General features: G+C 43.8%; 1 protein-coding gene across 4 annotated transcripts in view; it reads left to right on the top strand.

Annotated features, from left to right (window-relative positions):
* PAG1 (phosphoprotein membrane anchor with glycosphingolipid microdomains 1) overlaps nt 1–18,420 on the top strand; it is a 331,656-nt gene that overhangs the window by 258,780 nt on the left and 54,456 nt on the right. Inside the window, exon 1 of one of the 4 annotated variants that reach the window (XM_040354498.1) lies at nt 2,571–2,777. The exons of the other annotated variants lie outside the window; for them this stretch is intronic. The gene's annotated coding sequence lies outside the window, so the exon portion shown is untranslated. Of the gene's footprint in view, nt 1–2,570; nt 2,778–18,420 lie in introns of those variants that run through there. 4 annotated transcript variants of the gene reach the window in all.

Genomic DNA, 18,420 nt, shown 5'->3' with positions numbered 1-18,420 from the left:
CCAAGTTCTTATACATGGTGTAGGGTAATTTACCATTTATAAACAAGTCCGGGTGTGCATGCAGTGAGCCGAATGTAAGGCAAAGCGAGCGACCAGTGTTTGTTGCACAGATTTAGGAGCTCATCATTTGATGCTGAAATCTTATTCAGTTTGATTTGTCCTGCTGGGAGAGCCTCTGACAGCCAGGCAGAATACTGGATGGAAACCACAAGCACTGAATATGTTTTTGCACCTAGCGCATGAATGTACACCAGTCTAAATGAAATACCCAGGGAGGCTACAGATTAGAATCTGTCAGTCATTCCCGTTCCTCTTCTTTCTTTCATTATATTTTTGTTGTCAGCCTAATTTCAAATTTCAGTTGCTGAGCAGTTGGTGTTTCTCTATATGATTACATTTTTCAAATATAGGAAACTTACAGGGTTCTCACAAATGCTGATTGAAGGGCTCCAGAATGTCTGTTTTGTGCAGAGAAAATTGGCTTTTCAATTTTCTCTGGGGTTTGTAATGACCAGATTGGGGTCTGGAGTCCAGAGACTTCAAAGAGCTTTAAACTTCTCTCCAGGTTTTACCAAAGACCAGCAGGCTGTGTCTGCAGGGCTTCACCCAGGAGGTCCCCTGCCCAGACCAGGGTTGGGCCAGTGCAGCAAGGTGCTGGGCAACAGTCTGTGGGACCAAATCAAAGGCCTATGCTTGAGGCATGAGCAGCGGAGAACCAGGAGGCTTACTTTTGTTTATTTTCATGTTTTTAATGGTGGCAACCTCTGCAAGGGCAACTTTCTATTATTATTTTTTCAACTTTTATATATTTTTTTATAAGAGCCCTTTCACACTGAGGGCCCTTCCACAGGTACGGACAGTATGTCCGTATTTCATCCATCCGTTTTTGGATGAAATACTGACATACATTGCTCCCTATGGGATAGCGGGTGTCAGCGGATGAACATCCGCTGACCCCCGATCTCAGGGGTCCCCGCTATGGTCCGATTCTGTCATCTGCCGGCTCAATGGGGATCAACAGAGCAATCCTCGCTGAGCAAGCAGATAAGAAATGTACGGAACCTCATGGGATCCGTACATGGGAAAGGGCCCTGAAGAATTTTTTTATATGCTTTAGCGTTAAATTTTAAAAAAAAAGGCACCTGAAAAGCTTACGAAAAATGCTTCACATAAAAATCAATTAATGCTTTTACACCATGGCAGGTGCACTGTCAGTGTGGTGGAAAAAAAACCGACATGCAGCATCTTTGGGGCATGTTTAGAGAGCAAAAAAAAAAAGCCTCTCAAAAACTCCTCTCTCCACTGAATCAAATGGGAAGCAGCAGAAAAGCACCCGAAAAGTGCTTCAAAATGTTTTTTGGAAAAGTTTAAGTCACATGTTCTTTAACCACTTGCTGACAGCTGCACGCCGATATACATCGGCACAATGGCAGCGGTGGGCAAATGGGCGTACAGGTACGTCCCCTTTAATAAGCAACACACCCCGCGATCGTGTCACAGAGAGGCAGAACGGGGAGATGCTCATGTTAACAAGGCATTTCCCTGTTCTGCCTAGTGACAGAATAGATATCTACTGCTCCCTGTCATCGAGCAGTGATCACTGTCATGTCAGTTGTAGCCCTTCCCCTCCACAGTTAGAATCACTCCCTAGGACCCACTTAACCCCTTGATCGCCCCCTAGTGTTTAACCCCTTCCCCACCAGTGTCATTTACACAGTAATCGGTGCATTTTCATAGCCCTGATCGATGTATAAATGACAATGGTCACAAAATAGTGTCAAAAGTGTCCGATGTGTCCGCCTTAATATCGCAGTCACGATAAAAATCCTAGATCGCCGCCATTACTAGTAAAAAAAAAATTACTAATAAAAATGCCATAAATCTATCTCCTATTTTGTAGACGCTATATCTTTTGCACAGTCCAATCAATAGATGGTTATTGCGATTTTTTTTTTTTTTTTTATTTACCAATAATATGTAGAATAATACATATCGGCCTAAACTATTGCTCCTTTTTTATTTATAGTGCAAAAAATAAAAACTGCAGAGGTGATCAAATATCACACAAAGAAAGTTCTATTTGTGGGGGGAAAAAAGAGCGTACGTTTTGTTTGGGTACAGCATCGCACAACCACGCAATTGTCAGTTAAAGCGAGTCGCGACACAGTGCTGTATCGCAAAAAGTGCTCTGGTCAGGAAGGGGGTAAATTCTTCCGGGGATGAAACGGTTAAAAAGTGCACCGCAAATGCCTGAAAAGCACCTCAACAATGTTCCGCATTTTATGGGCAGTTTAGAAGCGCCTGAAAGGTGTGAAAGGGCTATTTTTATTGATATATAGTTTTTGTTTCATTTTGCTGGCACCTTCCTAATTTGGAAAGCAAAAAACCGCGCTACCACAACAAAGTCTATAGGCAGCAGCTAGCGTGTGATAAACAAAGATAATAAACAATATAGAAAAAGCCGCGCCCTTCCTAATTTCCAGCTTCTTTCCCAATACAATAATGTAGTGTATGAGAAGTCACTGTGTGTAAAGGAATCAGTATGGACACATGTCTCTTTCTTCCCCTTCTATTATGACAGTTCTGAATGACAGCTGATGGCAAAAAAGAGAACCAGCTTAAGATGTAATAGATGGCACATCCTAAACTTTTACAACTAAAATGGAAACCTGACCTGCCCAGTGTGTCTACATTCCACCGCAGTATGTGAAAGTCTCGTCCCATTCAGGGCTGGAACCTCTGTGGGGGTGGAATGTGTATCATGCTCCTGCTACCTGGTATGTTGATGCAATTGAAGGCAGACATCTGCCAGACTAAAAGTATGGTGAAATACACTACAATGTCAAAAGTATTGGGACATCTGCCTTTACGCACACATGAACTTTAATGCCATGTAAGCGGGGGAATTAGCGTGGCTGTATTGTAAATGTAGTAACTTTAATTGCAAGATAAGCAACAGTGGAAAATGATATTTACAAAAGTGGAGTTAGCGGTTCTCTTGTTAGCATTTAAAGGGGTTGTAAACGTACAATTTTTTTATTTTTTTTTCCTAAATAGCTTCCTTTACCTTAGTGCAGTGCTCCTTCACTTACCTCATCCTTCCATTTTGCTTTTAAATGTCCTTATTTCTTCTAGGAAATCCTCACTTCCTGTTCTTCTGTCTGTAACTACACACAGTAATGCAAGGCTTTTTCCCTGGTGTGGAGTGTCGTGCTCGCCCCCTCAGTTGGACTACTGGAGAGTCAGGACGCGCTCTACATTGCAGATAGAGAAAGGAGCTGTGTGTTAGTGGGCGTCATGACTCTCCTGCTCGCCCCCTCCCCCCTAAAGGGAGGGGGCGAGCACGAAACTCCACACCAGGGAGAAAGCTTTGCATTACAGTGTGAAGTTAGACAGAAGAACAGGAAGATGAGGTAAGTGAAGGAAGACTGCACTAAGGTAAAGGAAGCTATTTAGGGAATTTTTTTTTTTACCTTTACAACCCCTTTAAGACACAGATTCACAGTCCATTCACCAAAGATTACAGAATGCAGCTCAGTAAACTGGCACTGTAGTTACTATTCCTCTCTTCAGGTACATCATTGGTATACAAGGCACCAGTGCACAAACAAGGTCCATAAAGACATGGATCAGTGAGTTTGGGGTGGAGGAACTTGACTGGCTTGCACAGAGTCCTGACCTCAACCCCATTAACCACTTGCTTACTGGGCACATAAACCCCCTTCGTTCCCAGGCTAAATTTCAGCTTCCGGCACTGCGTCGCTTTAACTGACAATTGCGCAGTCGTGCGACGTGGCTCCCAAACAAAATTGGCGTCCTTTTTTCCCCACAAATAGAGCTTTCTTTTGGTGGTATTTGATCACCTCTGCGGTTTTTATTTTTTGCGCTATAAATAAAAAAAGAGCGACAATTTTAAAAAATATATATATTTTTTTTACTTGTTGCTATAATAAATATCCAAATTTAAAAAAAAAAAAAAAAAAAATTTTTTCTCAGTTAAGGCCGATACGTATTTTTCGACGTATTTTTGTAAAAAAAAAAAAAAAAATTGCAATAAGCGACTGGTTTGCGCAAAAGTTATAGCGCCTACGAAATGGGGGATAGATTTGTTTTTTTTTTTTACTAGTAATGGCGGCGATTTGCGATTTTTTTTGTCAGGGCTGCGATATTGCGACGGACGTATCGGACAATTTTGGGACCATTCACATTTATACAGCGATCAGTGCTATAAAAATGCACTAATTACTGTATAAATGTGACTGGCAGTGAAGGGGTTAACACTAGGGGGTGAGGAAGGGGTTAAATGTATTCCCTCATAGTGTTCTTACTGTGTGGGGGGAGGGGGGTGACTGGGGGAGATGACCGATGCTGTGTCCCTATGTAAAGGGACACAGATCAGTTTCCTCTCTCCCTCACAGCACGTGGAGCTCTGTGTTTACACACAGAGCTCCACGTCCTGCTGTGTTACCAGCTGTGTTCCCGACGATCGCGAGTGTCTGGCGGACATCGCGGCCGCCAGGCACTCGCACCGGCTCCCGAGCGATGCGCCGGGCACGTTGTTTCCCCGCTGCGCGCCCCCAGCGGCGCGCACAGGGAACAACAACGGAAGGACGTCTGTGGACGTCCTCCCGGCACTTGAGAGCCGCGCTATGGACGTCTTTCGACCATAGCGCGGATCTCAAGTGGTTAAACACCTTATGGGATGAATTAGAGCAGAGACTGTGAGCCATGCCTTCTCGTCCAACATCATTGTTTGATCTCACAAATGTACTTCTTTGAAGAATGGTCAAACATTCCCATAGACACACTGCTAAACTTTGTGGACAGCCTTCCCAGAAGATATGAAGCTGTTATAGCTGCAAAGAGTGGACCAACTCAATATTGAACCCTATGGACTAAGACCGGGATGCCATTAAATTTCATGTGTGTGTAAAGGCAGGCGTCACAATACTTTGGACAATATAATGTATATCAGATTAAGGGCATCTACCTTACCTTACTCTTTTTAGGGTATTTTTATAGAAATGTAGTCCGAATACGTTTCTGCATATGTGTTTTTGGTGCATTTTCAGTGCGTTCCCGTGCATATCTTTCCCCCCCCCCCCCCCCCTTTTTTTTTCTTTTTTTTTTCTTCACCTTCAATGACGTGTGCATTTAGGTGTGTTCTGGTACAGTTCAGTGCGGAAAAAATGCAGTATGTTCTTTTCTGGAACTCAAACGCACTGGAACTGATTGCACAGGTGAAAACCGGCCTTTAAACAAAATTTGTGGGCTGCGATTGCCAACCTATGCTCTTGAAGTTGCATGTTTCCAGGCTTTAATGCTGATACTTTAGCTGCAGTGCTTTGAGTCTCTGACTCCCAAGTAATTACCGTATTTATCGGCGTATAACGCGCACTTTTTTCCCCTTAAAATCAGGGGGAAATCGTGGATGCGCGTTATACGCCGATCCGCGCTGTCTGAGCGCCGCCGCCGACATATACAGAGCGCAGTACGCTCGGCTCACGCCCTGTCCCGCCTCCTAGCCTTTATGCAAGAGGAGCCGAGTGTGTCTGAGCGTGGCCGAGCCTAGCCGAGTGTACGGCACTTGGTATATGTAGGCGGCGGCGCTCAGAGACGGGAGAAGCGGGGAGGACACCGCCAAGGCCGCAGACGGATGCCAGACCGGACAAGGCCACCGATGGACGCCGGGCAAGACACCGACGAGGGGCATTCAAACTGTAAGTATTTATTTTTTTTCCTTAAAATTCCCTTCTAGGTTTGGGGTGCGCGCTATACGCCGGTGCACGCTTTACCCCGATAAATACATTAATTTTATTAGCAGCATCTGCAGTTCAAACAGTTAAACTTCTCAGAAGAAAGCCAGCCATGACAGCCTACATAACTCTTGTGTGACAGCTCTACTTTAAGACTCCCTTTAGAGTCATTTGAGGTGCATTACTGCATTTAGAATAGACTGCCAATGTAAGGTAACAAATCCATGCGTCTCTTTTATGCAGCATATCGAAATGTAGGGCATGTGCGTCGTGGTGTGCTGCAGGATCGGTGAGTTGGCACCTACTGCAGTGGTTTGCCATTTTAAATAAATGGCGCCACAACCCAGCACGCAAAGTGGCGCATGTTGCGATATCAAGCGTCTTACTGTGTTACTGCAGTTCATAGGTGGTCTGATGGGGCCCTAAAGCTTTGTACACACGATCAGATTTTTTGACGGAATTGTGTGATGGCAGGATGTTGTCGGAAAATCCGACCATTTGTACACTCCATCGGACAATTGTTGTCGGAATTTCCGACAACAAATTTGGGATAGCATGCTTTAAAAAATTTCGACAACTAATGTGTGATGTCGGATTATCCGATCGAAAAAAAAAATCCAAAGTACAAACACGCATGCTCCGCAGCAATGCTAACCATAAGACAAAATTAGCAGAAGTTGCCCAAAAGGTAGCGCTAGTGGGCTGAAAAACCACATAGTTTTGTGTTTGTTGGCAAACAATTCTTTGCCGTTTGTATGCAATACAAGTTCATGGCCAACGCCACTCGGACAACATTTTCGAGGCTTTGTCCGTGGAAAATCCGATCGTGTGTACGAGACTTTAAGGTGACCTAAGACATGAGATGGTGGCCACAATGCACAGGGGATTAATGCCGTGTACACACGATCATTTTTTAGCATGAAAAAAAATGAAGTTTTTCAGCATGTAGAAAAAACGACGTTTTTCCAAATTCATCATTAAAACGATGTTGCCCACACACCATCGTTTTTTAAAAATGCTCTAGAAAAGCGCGGTGACGTACAACACGTACGACGGCACTATAAAGGGGAAGTTCCATGCGGTTGACGCCACCCTTGGGGCTGCTTAACTGATTTCCTGTTAGTAAAAGACGATTCACGCTTTTCTGTCTGTTACAGCGTGATGAATGTGCTTACTCCATTACGAACGGTAGTTTTACCAGAACGAGCGCTCCCGTCTCATAACTTGCTTCTGAGCATGCGCAGGTTTTTTACGTCGTTTTAGCCCACACACGATCATTTTTTACAACCCGAAAAAAGACATTGTTTAACCACTTGCTGACCTCCTCATGTACATATACGTCAGCAGAATGGCACGGACAGGCACATGTACGTACCTGTACGTGCTCTGCTTGACATTGGTCGGGGGTCCAATCGGGACCCCCCCCCCGGTACATGCGGCGGTCGGTAAGCCTCGGGAGCGAACCGGGACGACGGCGCGGCTATTCGTTTATAGCCGCCCTGTCGCGATCGCTCCCCGGAGCTGAAGAACGGGGAGAGCCGTGTGTAAACACGGCTTCCCCGTGCTTCACTATGGCGGCGCATCGATCGAGTGATCCCTTTTATTAGGGAGACTCGATCGATGATGTCAGTCCTACAGCCACACCCCCCTACAGTTGTAAACACACACACAGTGAACCCTAAATGTTACAGCGCCCCCTGTGGTTAACTCCCAAACTGCAACTGTCATTTTCACAATAAAGAATGCAATTTAAATGCATTTTTTGCTGTGAAAATGACAATGGTCCCAAAAATGTGTCAAAATTGTCCGAAGTGTCCGCCATAATGTCGCAGTCACGAAAAAAAATGCTGGTCGCCGCCATTAGTAGTAAAAAAAATAAAAATGCAATAAAACTATCCCCTATTTTGTAAATGCTATAAATTTTGCGCAAACCAACCGATAAACGATTATTGTGATTTTTTTTTTACCAAAAATAGGTAGAAGAATACGTAACGGCCTAAACTGAGGAAAAAAAAATTATATATGTTTTTGGGGGATATTTATTATAGCAAAAAGTAAAAAATATTGCATTTTTTTCAAAATTGTCGCTCTATTTTTGTTTATAGCGCAAAAACTAAAAACCGCAGATGTGATCAAATACCACCAAAAGAAAGCTCTATTTGTGGGGAAAAAAAGGACGCCAATTTTGTTTGGGAGCCACGTCGCACGACCGCGCAATTGTCTGTTAAAGCGACGCAGTCCCGAACTGTAAAAACACCTTGGGTCTTTAGGCAGCATATTGGTCCGGGGCTTAAGTGGTTAAAACAACCTTAAAAAATGCAGCATGTTCAGAAAAAAAAAAATTGTTTTTCAGAACCTGAAAAACGATGTGCAAGCCCACACACGATCATTTTAAATTACGTTTTTTAAAAAATTAGTTTTTTTAAAAACAAGGTATTTTTCATGCTGAAAAATGATCGTGTGTACGCGGCATTAGACTTGTTTGTTTGAGCAGCTGCATGTCAGAATTCCATGTTTTTAACCTTGGGGTTCTGGAACGCCTCTGCTAGTGTTACAAATGTTGACAGCAAAGTGATGACACATGGATGTAAACAAAGGCATATAAATGACATGATACAAAAAAACAAAAGAAGGCATGTGAAATAAACGAGAAATAATATAATTATATATTAATTGCATGACAGAATACAATGTTTTTTTTCACCCTAGTAATTTGAAAGGCCTCTACTATGACTTCAAATGTTGACAGTAAAGTGATGACATATAAATCTAAACCCAGGCATATAAATATGTCATATAAATGACATAATACACAAATATAAACAAAGGCATGTAAATAAACCAGAATTCACATAATGAATATAAACATGTATAATTGCACATCAAATTACGCTGTTTTTCACCGTCGTAGTTCTGAAACACCTTTTCTATTGTTACATATGTTGACGGTAAAGTGATGACATTCCTTTCCCCTTTATAGTCGCTGTGACAGCTGAGCTCCTCCGCTCCCGCTTGGCTCGTGGCCTCTGCAGTGCTTCTGTATTCCATGAATCAGCCCGCAGCATTGTGAAAATCTGCTGAATGCTTTTATAATGTGTTCATTCACAAACTGTGCTCCGGTCAGATACAGCTATGTGGCTGTGGCTTTCCAGTAATTACTGCTAATGAACTAATTAAAGATTGATTTAAGTCTGGGTTAGGCTTGTAATATTTGATGAAGTCTGTGCACATTGTGTGGAAACAAGTCATTTCTGCAGAGCAAGTTGTAGGAATTTAAAGATCTTCAATTCATCTACTTCTCCGTGACTAGATTTGAAATAATGTTAATTTATTTTAGTTCTAATGATGATGGAAGTAGAAGTGGGAGCGTCGCAGTTGCAGAGTCGCATAACAATTATCATATTTGCCGTACAGTCGCCACTGATGTGTGCCCAGATTAGCACTGTGCCAGGGATGTAAGGATTGCACTTTTATCTCCATCTTAGATTTTGTACATATTACAAACCACACAGGTTTTCATTGCCTAACATGCATACAAAGAGCACTACCTTACATTCTGAGTATTTCCGTTTTTCATGTAGACCAAGAATATTGAATTAAAATTCACACGTCGGTAACCTTTTCTTTTAGAAGAGGTCCAAATCTCATGTTTGTGCTATGACTCAAATCCTTCACATCCCAGCCCCCCTTCCCTTCTCTTCCTTTACATCATAGCCCCCCCTTCCCTTCTTTTCCTTTACATCATAGCCCCCCCCTTCTCTTCCTTTACATCACAGCCCCCCTTCCTTTACATCACAGCCCCCCTTCCCTTCCTTAACATCCCAGCCCCCCTTCCCTTCCTTTACATCACAGCCCCCCTTCCCTTCCCTTTCCTTCTCTTCCTTTACATCACAGACCCCCTTCACTTCTCTTTCTTTACATCACAGCCCCCCCTTTCTCTTCATTCACATCCCTTCTCTTCCTTTACACCATAGCCCCCTTCCCTTCTCTTCCTTTACATCACAGCCCCCCCTATCTCTTCATTCACATGCCAGCCCCCCTTCCCTTATCTTCCTTTACATCATAGCCCCCCATTCCCTTCTCTTCCTTTACAGCCCCCCTTCCTTTACATCCCAGCCCCCTTTCCCTTCTCTTCCTTTACATCATAGCCCCCCCCCTTCCCTTCTCTTCCTTTACATCACAGCCCCCCTTCCCTTCTCTTCCTTTACATCACAGCCCCCCCCTTCCCTCCCTTTACACCACAGCCCCCCCTTCCCTTCCCTTCCTTTACATCACAGACCCCCCTTCTCTTCCTTTACACCACAGCCCCCCCTTCCCTTCCTTTTACATCACAGACCCCCCTTCTCTTCCTTTACATCACAGACCCCCATTCCCTTCTCTTCCTTTACATCACAGCCCCCCTTCTCTTCATTTACATCACAGCCCCCCTTCCCTTCTCTTCCTTTACACCACAACCCCCGTTCCTTTACATCACATCCTCCCTTCCCTTCTCTTCCTTTACATCATAGCCCCCCTTCTCTTCCATCATAGCCCCCTTCCCTTCCTTTACATCACAGCCCCCCTTCTCTTCCTTTACATCACAGCCCCCCCTTCTTTTCCTTTACATCACAGCCCCCCCCTTATTTTCCTTTACATCACAGCCCCCCCTTCCCTTCTCTTCCTTTACACCACAACCCCCCTTCCCTTCCTTTACATCACAGCCCCCCCTTCCCTTCTCTTCCTTTACATCACAGTCCCCCATTTATATCTGTATTCAGTCCCTCTTCACATCACAGCCCTCCCCATGCTACATCACAACCCAACCTTTACATCCGTGTCCTCACATCACCGCTTCCTCCTTTACCCCTTTAACATAATGGCGTTCTCAATTACACCATGGTTTCCCTCCTACATTTTTATCATGGTCCCCTATTTACATCAATGTCCTTGGTGGCCTTTTTACAACAGTCTTCCTTCCTATTACAGCCCTCTTTTATATCACATTCGACCTATACATCAAACGTTCCCCCTTTTACAATAGTGTTCTCAGCCCCCTTCACATCAGTCGCCCCCTTTACCTCCCGTGTCTTTAGTCCTCCATTATATCAGTGACCACCCCCCCCCCCCTTTCATCAGTACTCACTCCTTTATATTACAATCCGCTTCTTAACATCACGGAACACACACTCGCCTACTGCTGTCACATTAGTGCCCCTCTTCTGCTTAAACGGACAACTTGCCAAAATCTCAAACCACGTCTTCTGACTATCCAGCAACAGTAATTGGAGATTTTGACGAGTTACCTGTTTTCACAGAATACCAGCAGCGTATACGCTATGGTACACGATATAATGAGTAAACCTTGTTAGTGTGCCCACTAAATAACCAACAACAAGGCCACCTCTAAGGCAGCGACTCCCCCCCCCCCCCTATAGCCAACTCGTCAATCTCCAATTACAGCTGCTGGAGAGTCACCGGAAGTGATTGGAGATTTTGGCAAGTTGTTTTAAGAAGAAAATAAATATTTGAGATGAGGGGAGTACATCTGTGTGTGTAGGGCTGTATCTATTTCTGAGATGAGGGAGGCATATCTCCTGCATGTAGAGTCATATGCCTTCTCGAGATGAAGAGGGCACTTCTCTCCTTAGATGAGGGGAGCTCATTTTTGTGTGTAGGGCCGTATGCCTTCCTGAGCTGAGGGGGAGCACATCGCCTATGTGTATGGCCATATGCCTTTCTGAGATGAAGGAGGCACTTCTATACTTATGGCCGAATGAGAGGGGCATATTTCTTGTATATAGGGAGGTATGGCTTTCTGAGATGAAGAGGGTGCATCCTATGTGTATGTGCCTGTGTTTTTCTCTCTCCTTATAGGCCTTCCTGACATGAAGGGGGTACATCTTCTTCTGTGTGTGGGGTCATATGCCTTTTTGAGATGATGGGGGTACATCTTCTATGTGTGGGGCCATATGCCTTGTGGAGATATGGGGGGGGGTGTATGTCTCCTGAGTGTAGAGCCATATGCATTGCTGAGATGAGGGGGGCACTTTTCTTGTGTGTATGACCAGTTGCTTTTCTTAGATGAGACAGGGGACGTCTGTGTGTAGGACCATATGCCTCCTTGAGATGAAGGGGGCACATCTCTTGTTTTGTAGGGCCTTATTCCTTCCTGAGATGAGGGGGGCACATCTCCAGTGTGTAGAGCCGTATTCCTTCCAGAAAGGCACTTCCTTGTGCAGGGCTGTATGCCTTTCTGAGATGAGGTGTGCATCTTATGTGTGTAGGGCCATATTCCTTCCTGAGATGAGGGGGGTTGCCTCTCCTGTGTGTAGGGCCGTATGCCTTTCTTAGATGAGGGGAGCACATCTCCTGTATGTAGGGACATACAGCTTCCTGAGATGAAGGGGGTGCATCTCCTGTGTGTAGGCCGTATTCTTTCCCTAGACACAGTACATGGTGATGTGACTGGGTTTTCTATAGGCTTAAGTCTAATCTGTGGCTCTAAGTGTGCAAATTAGAATCCAGCTCTGGAGTTATCCGGATCCTGGAGGTATCGCCTCACTGAGCTTTACTTCTTAGAATTTAATAAATTCAATCAGCCGGAAATCTCATCCCTCTCCTCGCCACACTGACACATAAATCTTGCAACACAGATTGATGTTTCAAATTTCTTAACTCCAGTTTACAGCAGTTGTTTGCATTCAGTGTCACAATATTTCCCTTGGCTGAGATTGTTTCATCATATGGAGGCTGAGGTTGAGCGCTGCACACTAATGTCTCATTTACATACTGTGCCGTTTGGTGTGATAATTAGATGGAGTGTCAGTTCAGTGTGGCTCGGGCAGAAGAATGGGAAGGAAAAAGAAGCTAGCCATATGATGCCCAGTTCTTTTCTGGCTGTGCTGCAGACTTGAGATCCATCGAGGATAATGTGGTGTTGCACAAGTTTACAACACATCTCCAGCCAAAAGCTTATTTTTTTATGCTATTTTGGTTGGTGTGGAGAGGGATTAAGAACCTCTGTCATGTGTTTATTGTAGTCTGTATCACTCGGCTTTGCAATCAGGTCTGCTTGTCAGTTATTCAGGCAGACCTGATCGGACACTCCATTCACCTCTATGGAGCGGCGGATTTCAGCGGTGACCTGTCTGCTTACACCCGCTGCTATCCGATCTGATCCTCTCTACCAAACCAGATAGATGGTGGTCCTATTTTCCATCCGTCTGCTGGATTGGATGAAAACGGACAAGGGGTCCATTTTCATCCAATCTCCCCACAGAGGATAGCGGGACTCTGTCCATCTCCACTCTGCTCAGAACGGAGGCGCCCATGTGAAAGGGGCCTTTGAGAGACTTCTCCACTTTTCCTGTCTATTTGAGGGTCAGAACAGGGAAATAAAACTCCATACTTCCTACCAGGCAAAACAGGAAGTAAAGTGAGGAAGATTTGCAACATCCGTCAGAATTTGATTGTTTTCTTTGTCCCTATGGGGGAGATTTACTAAGGCTGCTTTCACACTGAAAGCGCCAGCCGTTAGCGGTAAAGTGCTGCTTGTTTTAGCGACGCATGCTTTTGCGCTGCTAGCAGGGCACTTTTCAGGGGCTTCGGAAGCACTTCCCTTTCATTGCAATGGGCAGAGGCGTTTTGGGAGCGCTATATACAGTGCTACCAAACCGTCCCAAAGATGCTGCTTGCAGGACTTTTTCTACTGGCCCACAAGCACACCGCCCGATTGTGAAAGCACCCATTTCAGAGAATGTAAGGCATTTTTTGGGCGCTTTGCAGGTGAGATTTCTAGCGCTAAAATGCCTGAAAACTGCCTCTGTGTGAAAAGAGTCTAAAACTGCAGCTCTCAGAATCTGGTGCAGCTGTGCACGGTAGCCAATCGGCTTCTAAATCCAGCTTGTTCAATTAAGCTTTGACAATAAAACTTGGAAGACGGTTTCTATGCAGAGCTGCACCAGATTTTGTTCTGACGTTACATTTTCTGGACCAAAGTCGCATCAAAAGTCAGACCAAAGTAGTGCAGGAACCTTTTCTGAAGTTGCAGCAACAACAAATCCCCCCCAGCAACAATAAACCCCCTGAAACAAAATCTACCTTAACAGCAGCTCTACCCCAGGAACAATAGGCCCCACCAGCAACAATGGATCTCACAACAGCTAGTATTACCAGACACTACAGCAATAATATACCCCTCCCTCCAACAGTAGATCCCTCCCAGCAACATAAGCCCCCTAGCAACAATAGACCCCTGACTAAAAAATAGATCCTCCCTCCAGCAGCCAGCATCAATGGACCCTCCAGCACACCCCAGCACCCCATGCCATTAGATACATTGAATGCTGGAGGCGACGGAACTGTGTTCCCCCACATTCCGGATGAAAAAAAGCCTTGCTCCCCCATACCTGGAAGTACTGGGTATGTCCTGCTCCCAGAACAGAACATATTGATGGGGAGATTGAGGGAAAGGAAAGTATATTTCTGAGATGCATGGGGAATAAAAATGTGTCTTGTTTGGGATAGAGTAGGGATTGGCAAATCCCATCAAATTTTTCCCATACTTGTCTCGTTGGGGATATTGTAGCCCCAACAGGAAGTACAGTGAAATCTCCAACTAATTACTTTATACATATGGTTCTCAATTTCTAGAGGTTGGTCCTTGCTCCATCAGCATCCTCCTTGCCATATGCACGTTTTACCCTAAAATTTGAAATGTGCTTTTTGGGTCATCTGTTATTTTCAGAGTCTCCTCATCCTTGCAGAGAACTAAATGGTGGGCTGGAGAACTATTGGGAACATTCAGATGTATGTTGCATCAGTTACACAAAGCTTTCAGCAAACAGTGATGACAGAAGGATATCTTGTCACCCATTGTTGCCAAGCAGATATCTGACTATTTGTGACTTTTCTATGTCATTCACCTGTGTATAGGTCTGCAGATCTTTTCCTACTCACCTGGTATGTCAGAAGTGGATGGTGGAAGTTGTGCAGTGTAGCATTATTGTATTGATCTAGCCCAACATTGACATATACCTATATTAACAATATGGCTTTCTGTTCACATACAGCAGAGGGCATGCAAGGGTTAGCTATAGAGAATGAGCAGATAAAGAGGCTTAAGAAAACCGATATGCTTCTCATCTTACATAAAGTAAGCAGAGAGGTATCAATTCTTCCAGCATGAAGCTTCATAAATATGGAGATTACCAGTCCCCTAGAAATGAATGTTACTTTACGAATGCCGATTTATCCTGACAATTTTGCCCACGCTATTTTTATCACAACAGGATATGAATAGAAATCTCATAAATTATAAAAACAAATCGCATACAAATCCCTGCTTAGAAGGGTGGGTGCAGAACAGTAAGAAAACCTTGAGGGGAAACACTTTCAAAACAAATTTCTCCACAGTGCCCATACTTAGAGAGATGTATGAAGGCTCATTGTAATTACTTGTTTAGAATTTGATCCCCTGCAGATTTTGTAAGTTTGCCCACTTACAAAGAAATTAAGGGTCTATCATTGTTATCGTAGGTGTAGTTTAAATAATAGAGACAGAATATCAACCAATCAGCCAGTCTGGCTCCCACAGACTGGCTACAATGGTACATAGTCCTGTCAATTTAAGAAGGTGCTCCTAATGACAACTTTGTTTATAAAAGACATCTGTCCACAGAATCTTTCTTTTATTCAAACCTCACCTCATGGGCAAGACCAAAGAGCTGTAAAAAAAGGACATCAGGGACAAGATCATAGACCTGCACAAGGCTGGAATGGGCTACAAAACAATCGAGAAGAAGCTTGGTAAGAAGGAGAGAACTGTTGGAGCAAATATTCGCGAATGGAAAAAAGAAATACAAAATAACCATCAATCGCCCTCGGTCTGGAGCTCCATGAAAGATTTTGCCTCATGGGGTAAGGATGATCATGAAAAAAGTGAGGGATTAGTTCAGAACTACACGGGAAGAGCTTATAATGATCTCAAGGCAATTGGGACCACAGTCACCAAACGAGCCATTAGTAACACAATATTGACTGAAATCCCCCTCAAGAAGGCACATGTACAGGGCCCGTCTGAAGTTTGCCAATGAACATCTAAAGGATTCCGAGAAGAATTGGGAGAAAGTGCTGTGGTCAGAGGAGACCAAAATTGAGCTCTTTGGCATTAACTTGACTCGTCGTGTTTGGTTGAAGAAAAATGTGGACTATGACCCTAAGAACACCATCTCTACAGTCAAGCAGGGATGTGGAAACATTATGCTTTGGGCTCTTTATCTGCTAAAGGTACATGATGACTTTGCTGCATTAAGGGGCCAATGTATTGTAAAATCTTGGTTGAGAGCCTTCTTCCCTCAGCCAGAACACTGAAGATGGGTCGTGGATGGGTCTTCCAGCATGACAATGACACAAAACATACTGCCAAGGCAACAAAGGAGTGGCTCAAAAAGAAGCACATTAAGTTTATGGAGTGGCCTAACCAGTCTCCAGACCTTAATCCGATCGAAAAAATATGGAGGGAACTGAAACTTCAAGTTGACAAGCGACAGCCAAGAAACCTTAAGGATTTAGACGTGGTTCACACCTATGCATTTTTTTGCGCATTTTCAGTTCTGCAGAAACCCACTACGGTCTATTTATTATGTTTTTTCAGAGGGTCATGTTTACATCTATGCATTTTTGGTGCCATAAACTTCAATGGATCAAAAAATTGTATTGAAAAATGCAAAATGCACCTGTAAAATGCAAACTGCAACCTGCATAGGTGTGAACCAGATGGACTTGTGTCTTTTTTTCCAACCTGACTATGTAAGTATGTAACCAGGCCTTGGAGAATATCTGTAAAGAAGAATCGACCAAAATCCATCCTGAACTGAAAGTTGCAGCTTATAACATTTGTATTGTGTTTTTTCTGGATATTTTGGTTGATATTCTGTCTCTATCATTTAGGTACATCTATGTACAAAATCTGCAGGGGATCTAATAATTATTTTCCCCACTATAGGCCCAGATTCACGTAGAATCGCGTATCTTTGTGCGGGCGTAACGTATCCTATTTACGTTACGCCTCCGCAACTTTTACAGGCAAGTGCCGTATTCTCAAACGAAAGTTGCGGCGGCATAGCGTAAGTAGGCCGGCGTAAGCCCGCCTAATTCAAATGTGGTAGATGTGGGCGTGTGTTATGTAAATTTTATGTGACCCCGCGTAAATTACGCTTTTTACGAACGGCGCATGCGCTGTCCGTGAAAGTATCCCAGTGCGCATGCTCCAAATTAACCAGCAAGAAGCCAATGCTTTCGACGTGAACGTAAATGACGCCCAGCCCTATTCGCGAACGACTTACACAAACAACGTAAAATTTAAAAATTCGACACGGGAACGACGTCCATACTTAACATTGGTACGCCTCATATAGCAGGGGTAACTTTACGCTGGGAAAAGCCTAACGTAAACGGCGTATCTATACTGCGTCGGCCGGGCGTATGTTCGTGAATTCGCGTATCGAGCTGATTTACATATTTCTAGGCGTAAATCAGCGTACATGCCCCTAGCGGCCAGCGTAAATATGCAGTTAAAGCGGAAGTAAACCCATCGATTTCAGTTTCAAAAAGCAGTTACATTTCCGGCATGCCGGGATTGCTAACTGTCCCATTGGTTGTGCTCTCAGCCAAACTGTCAAACCATCCAATGGCTGGTGTCATAACTGATCACATGTGCAGCACCATGGCAGTTGAAGATAAAACATAGGCCAAGATGGCAGCTTCCTTGGCTGAAAATTATAGGTGGGTTTACTTCCACTTTAAGATCTGACGACGTAAGACTTACGCCGGTCGGATCTAATACAAATCAATGCGTAACTGATTCTAAGAATCAGGCGCATAGATACGACGACTCAGAGATACGACGGCGTATCTGGAGATACGTCGTCGTATCTCCTTTGAGAATCTGGGCCACAGTGTGCATAATATGGGCACAGGCTCGCTTTTGAAGTACCCCTACAATGCCAAGTTACTTTTGTCACATCTGTTCTACCCGTTTCCTAATGTTTTCCAATTCAAAAGAAATTATGAAATAATCGCAAATAACAAAGTTAGAGATGGGCACAGAATAGTTTTTTCTGGCTAATAAAGATAATGGCGGACTTCTCATGATTCTTCCCTTGGGCAGGACTTTTACATTTAAAAGTTTAAAGAGAGTGTGTGTTCACTTTAAAACATCCTTAAAAAACAAACACATCCTCTAATAGTACTAAATTGTCCAGCTATGTCTCCATGACAACCGTCTCCCATCTTGTACTAGCAAGGATCCATATAAGGCTATTGATGGTTTCGTAGGCCTTGGGTCAGGATGTTTATTTTGCTACTAATTTACATTTTCCTGAACATAAAAGATGATGATACAATCCTACAGAAACAACAAATCATCCCTAACAAAAACGGATGATCATATCCATGCATTAACCTCCAACTTTGCTCAGAAACGTCATCTGAGGTTGGAATAAAATATATTAGTGTCAGTGTGAGCTAGACACGCTTGATTTATCTGGCCCAGTGAGCAGAGCACACGGAATTGAAATGACAAGACAAGCTAATTAGCTAACGTAATTTAATTAATGCTCTGGCTTCCTCTTCTTTATGCTACACAATTACATTTTTTTTTTTGCATTAATTTGAGGAGGACAGG

Source organism: Rana temporaria, chromosome 5 (assembly GCF_905171775.1).
Source record: "Rana temporaria chromosome 5, aRanTem1.1, whole genome shotgun sequence".
NCBI classification, from domain to species: domain Eukaryota; kingdom Metazoa; phylum Chordata; class Amphibia; order Anura; family Ranidae; genus Rana; species Rana temporaria.
Note: the sequence above shows the minus strand (reverse complement) of the source record. Positions and strands in the feature narration are given on the sequence as shown.